The sequence below is a fragment of the Chiloscyllium plagiosum genome, unplaced genomic scaffold (assembly GCF_037043375.1).
Source record: "Chiloscyllium plagiosum isolate Xiang-an unplaced genomic scaffold, Cpla_swu_hap1 HiC_scaffold_9, whole genome shotgun sequence".
Lineage (NCBI taxonomy): Eukaryota > Metazoa > Chordata > Chondrichthyes > Orectolobiformes > Hemiscylliidae > Chiloscyllium > Chiloscyllium plagiosum.
The window spans coordinates 60,213,879-60,219,878 of NW_028270147.1; the positions used below are offsets into that span (position 1 = coordinate 60,213,879).

The 6,000-nt window shown below is 38.5% G+C and overlaps 1 protein-coding gene across 4 annotated transcripts in view; it reads right to left on the minus strand.

Annotated features, from left to right (window-relative positions):
- Nucleotides 1-5,596, minus strand: part of LOC122554410 (interleukin-12 receptor subunit beta-2-like) — a 140,523-nt gene extending 134,927 nt beyond the window's left edge. For 3 of the 4 annotated variants that reach the window (XM_087990670.1, XM_087990671.1, XM_087990669.1), the window contains exon 1: nucleotides 5,453-5,596. The gene's annotated coding sequence lies outside the window, so the exon portion shown is untranslated. The remainder of the gene's footprint in view (nucleotides 1-5,452) is intronic. The other variant, XM_087990672.1, reaches the window with a different exon arrangement.
- Between the last annotated feature and the right edge of the window lie 404 nt (nucleotides 5,597-6,000).

Genomic DNA, 6,000 nt, shown 5'->3' on the forward strand with positions numbered 1-6,000 from the left:
GAGACCTTGGAGTGCAGGTTCATAGCTCCTTGAAAGTGGAGTCACAGGTGGATGTGGTAGTGAAGAAGGCGTTTGGTATACTTTCCTTTATTGGTCAGAGTATTGAGTACAGGAGTTGGGAGGTCACATTGCGTCTGTACAGGACATTGGTTAGGCCACTGTTGGAATATTGCGTGCAATTCTGGTCCCCTTCCTATTGGAAAGATGTTGTGAAACTTGAAAGGGTTCAGAAAAGATTTACAAGGATGTTGCCAGGGTTGGAGGATTTGAGCTACAGGGAGAGGCTGAACAGGTTGGGGCTATTTTCCCTGGAGCGTCGGAGGCTGAGGGGTGATCTTATAGAGGTTTACAAAATCATGAGGGGTATGGATAGGATAAATAGACAATGTAATTTCATTGGGGTGGGGGAGTCCAGAACTAGAGGGCATAGGTTTAGGGTGAGAGGGGAAAGATATAAAAGAGACCTAAGGGGCAACGTTTTCATGCAGAGGGTGGTTTGTGTATGGAATGAGCTGCCAGAGGAAGTGGTGGAAGTTGTTACAATTGCAACATTTAAAATATACTTGGATGGGTATATGAATAGGAATATGGGCTGGGTGCTGGCAGATGGGACTAGATTGGGTTGGAATATCTGGTCGGCATGGACAAGTTGGAGCGAAGGGTCTGTTTCCATGCTGTACATGCCTAAGACTTTATAACAGTTGCTAAACTCTTGAGATTTGCTAGTCTCTTGTTTTACTATGATTACCTACCTATAATTGCAATAGCCAAAAACATGGAAAAGTTGCACTTGTGCCTTCAAAATCTAGATTTTCATCAAACTCATTGGGTCCATTAATTGATTGCTCTAAGTTAGTAAAATCATGTACAGCCATTTCTCCATACTTTTCTGGGTCATTCTGTAAATGCTTATGTGCATTCAAACATATGGATTAGGAATAGGAGTAGATTATTTGGCCACTCTAACCTGTTTCCCTATTCGGTGAGATCATGGTTGATCTGGTTGGTACCTTAACTCTATATTCCTGTCTACCACAATCATTTTTTCATTCCTTGTTAGTCAAGAATTTGTCCATGTCTGCCTTAAAAATAGTCGATGATTCTACTTCTGTTCTTTGGAAAGACAGTTGCAAAGACTGACGTTGCTTTGAAGGAAAGAAATTTTCCACACCTCCATCTTAAATAGAAGACCCTTTATTTTAAAAGGTGGTCCTCATTCTAGTCTCTCCCATAAAGGGAAACATCTTCTCAACATCTATACTGTCAAGTCCTCTCAGGATCTTAAGTATCAAAAATATCACCTCTAATTTTTCTAAACTCCAATGGATAGAAGTCCAACCTGAACAACCTTTATTCACAAGATGACCTCTCATTCTAGGTATCAACTATTTTTCTCTAAACTGCTTCCATTGCATTTATACTATTGCTTAAATAAGAAAACCAAAACTGTAGTCTTACCAAAACCCTGAATAACTTAGCAAAATACCCTGACTTTTACATTCCTTTCCGTTGGTGATAAACAACAACATTTTATTTGCTTTACAAATCACCTGCTGCACCTGGATATTAACTTCACATGATTCATGCACCAGGACACCCAGATTCCTCTGTAGGTCAGAGTTCTGCACTCTCTTCATTTAACTAATTTGCAGTGTCATGACTCACTAGGGATATTGTATTGTAAATCAAAATATATATTTCCCTGAGCCATCACAAGTGTGAAAATTTGAGTAAACCACCAAATTGCCCAATTATACTTAACTATCTAATTCAGGTTAAAAGAATGTGCTCACCAGTCTTTTTTTTCCATTAATGGAAACATAACTATTTATTGTTATCAACCTGTTTTTAACCAATGGCACAATGTATTTCAGATGAATTACTAATCTATAACTGTAAAACTTAAACAAGAACAGGGCAAGGACAGGATTTTTAATTTAGGTAACTTAAACATCACTCAAAACACACACAAAAGAAAACATAAATACCGTGAGTAGAGGGGGAAAATAACAATTCTCAGAGGAACACACAGTCTTGTGTCATCAGCCCAAAAATCGCAAATGGATTTGTTTCACAGTCCTTTTCCTTTGTTTATTGATACCTTGCTGTTATCTGCACAGCGATGATCAGTCTTTAGTTCACTAATTACTTCAATTACATTGAAGCCAATGCTCTTTCTTTTTATGTGGGCTTTATTATTCAACCTTTAGAAACTCTAAATGTAATTTTTCTCTGCTCTTTTGAAGGAAAGTTTAAGATGATAATTATTTTCAGAGGAAATGAACAGAGTCCACTGCTTTTTGCAATTTATATAAATGATTTAGATGTGAACATAGGAGATACAGTTAGTTAATTTGCAGAAGACACCAAAAGTGGAGGTGTAGTAGATAGCTAAGATGGTTCCCTTAGAGTACAACCTGATCTTATCAGATAGGCCAAGGGGTCAAGGAGTGTTAGATGCAGTTTAATTTAGATAAGTGTGAGGTGCTCATTTTGCAAAGACAAATCGGGGCAGGACTTATATACTTAATGGTAAGGTCCTAGGGAGTGTTGCTGAACAAAGAGACCTTGGAGGGTAGGCTCATAGTCCCTTAAAAATGGATTTACAGGTAGATAGGCTGGTGAAGGCGTTTGGCATGCTTGCCTCTATTGGACAATGCATTGCATATAGGAGTCGGGAAGTCACATTGTGGCTGTACAGGTCATTGGTTAGACTACTTTTGGAATATTGCAAGCAATTCTGGTCTCCCTCCTATTGAAAGGATGTTGTGGAACTTGAAAGGGTTCAGAAAATATTTATAAGGGTGTTGACAGGGTTAGAGGGTTTGAGTTATTAGGATGGGCTGAATAAGCTTGGGGTGTTTTCCCTGGAGTATTGGAAGCTGAGGGGTGATCATATAGAGGTTTATAAAATCATAAGGGGCATGGATGGGGTAAATAGACAAGGTCTTTTCCCTGGGATGGGGGAGTCCAGAACTTGAGGGCATAGGTTCAGGGTGAGAGGGGAAAAATTTAAAAGGGACCTAAGGGGCAACTTTTTCACGCAGAGGGTGGTGCATGTATAGAATGAGCTGCCAGAGGAAGTGGTGGAGGCTGGTACAATTACAACATTTAAAAGGCATCTGGATGGTATATGAACAGGAAAGGCTTAGAGGGATATGGGCCAAGTGCTGGCAATTGGGACTAGATTAATTTAGGATATCTGGTCAGCATCGATGAGTTGGACTGAAGGGTCTGTTTACATCTCTATAACTTTCTGACTCTATAACAAAGAGTGAGATGTTGATGCTGCAATTTTCTGATGTTATTGGTATGGAAGTTGGCAAGTCATGTTGCAACTGCATAAGACTTTGGCCAAGCCACATTTGAAGTGTTACGTGCAGTCCCAGCTACCACAATAAAAGAAGGTTGTGGAAGCTTTGGGGAGGGTGTAAAATGGGTTTACCAGAAGGTTACCTGGATTGGAGAGTATTAGCTACAAGAAGAGGTTATTCATATTTTGATTGTTTTCACTAGTGTCAGAGGCTGAGGCGTGAACTGACAGACATATATAAAATTATGAGTAGCACGGATAGGTTAGATATTAGGAGTATGTTCTCAAAGTGGAAATATCTAATACTAGAGGGCATAGGTTTAAGGTGAGAGGGGGGATGTGCCAAAGGTAGATTTTTACGCAGAGGGAGATAGGTGCCTGAAACGTGTGTAGGGGAGTTAGTGAAAGCACATATGACAGCAACATTTAAGAGGCAATTAGACAGACACATGAACAATCAGGGAATAGAGTGATTTGTTTAGAATGGCATCTTTGTTGGTGCAGACATGGTAGGCTGAAGAGCTTTTTTCCTGTGCTAAACTGTTCTATACTCCATGAAAGTAGTTGGTGTTTGAAGTTTACTGAGAGAATGTGGTGGAGGCGTTCAATCAAGGCATTTAAAAGACATTTAGACTATTATTTGGAAAGGACCAATGTGCAGGGTTGCAGGGAGAAGACAAAAGACAGGAAGGCATGAAGTAAAATGCTCATTCATAAAGCCAATGCAGACACAGTTGACTGAATGGTCTCCGGAGGCATTGTAACAATCTGGTTGGATTGGATCTGGCTGATGTGCACATATAGAGACTTGTTACACAGACTCAACAGGCCAAATGGCTTCCTTCTGTTTAGCAACCATTCTATGTTTCTAGGATTTTAATGTATTACACCATCCTTGAGAACAGAACTTTCAAAAATATCTCAACACACTTTCAACAACACAAATGCAAGTGGTTAGAAGTCATTGCTCAGCTATACAAAGCCCTGCTCAGACCAAATCTGGAGTATTATAAGCAACTCTGGGCCTTACACCTTAGGAAATAAATATTGGCTTTGAGGAGATGCAGCATAACTTTACTAGGATGATCCCTGGACTTCAAGGAATAAATTATAATCAGCCAGTGCATTAATGAGGATTGTATTTCCTAATTGTGAGACAGAATAAGGATTGTATTTCCCAATTGTAAGACAGAATAGACAGTGAGAAACTACTTCTCGTGCTAGCTAGGGAGGTTAGAACTAGGAGGCATAATCTAAATTTTGGAACTCAGACTTATCAAGAGTGAAATTGGAAAATCTTCTTCACGCAACAGGATATTGGAAATCTGGGATCTCTTGTAATGACAGCATATTACAACACTGAATCTAAGCAAAATTGGGTCATACTGTTCCTCTGACTGCAGACTGTAAAAGCTCTATACTGTACAAATCAATTATAAATCGCTATAAATTGTTATAAATGCACTGGTGACTGGTCACACTTTGCCATTATACTTAGACTGAATTTCCAATCTCACCCAGATAGAACATGAGGCTAGCTGATATTTAGATTGGAGTTACACGAGTGCTGCCCTGATGTTGGAGTATCTAACTGAGCAGGGTAATTGCTCAAATGCACAGAATTTGGTTGTGATACACCTGACAATCAGGTAACCAACACTGTTCCAGATATCTGAGCCATCTGACATTAGTCTCATTTTCACTCCTTCATCCACACCTTTTACCCTTTTCTTCCAGTTTGAAATACTTGTCCACTTCTCTTAAAAGTTGCTTGAGGTTCTGCTTCCACCATTGTTTCTGGTGGGAAATTATATGCTCCAAATCTTAAGTGTGAACAAAGATATTCTCCCATCCTTGCCCTTTGTTGATAATCTTAAAGTTATGCTGAACAGTTACAAATCACCGTTCATTGGAAATAGGTTTTCTTGTTTTACTTTATGCCAAGTGAAGCATTTATAATATAGTAATGGATTTTTCACCAAGCGTGAGTAGCTTCTTCTGAAGAATTTTTTAATATAAAGTTAAAACTAGACATTTTACTCGTTTCATCTTCTTTAGTTTTAGTGATAATATAGTTATCCTAAATTCTGTGACAAAAAATGCAATAATGTTGAAAAGAAAATAGTCCATTTGTATTACCTTGTTCTACATTAAGGAGCCTTTTCGTCCCTGATTGTATTATATTCCTTCCTGAGCTGTATTTCTCTGGTGAATCTTCCTATTTGCTTGTTTTCTCAACAAAGAACTCCAATTCCACACAGATTTTGGCATGAGAAGGTGCTGCATGAGCACCTAAACTGATACTAAGCAGAGTCCTGTTTTTTCCATTTTAGTATGAAATAAATCACATGACTCATTGGGAAACCCCCATTAGGGGTTGAATATTGTGGCCCTTTGGCTCCTGCTGACATTTGACAATATACTTCCTTCACATGCAAACGACCTAACGCTGTGCTTTTTTTCAAAAGCAAAAAATAATGATTGGCAATCGGTGCTTACATTGCTACGAGTATATTCTTGCTGTTTAAAAGATACAAATAGTATGTCAGATATATTTTAAACTATTTTCATAAAAGTTCTTCAACAGGGGTAATTATTTCAAAATGTGAAAAATATAAATATGAAAAAACTCTTACAAGAAAACAGTGTTGAAAAAGTCACGGAAACTTTTGATGTTTCATCTATTT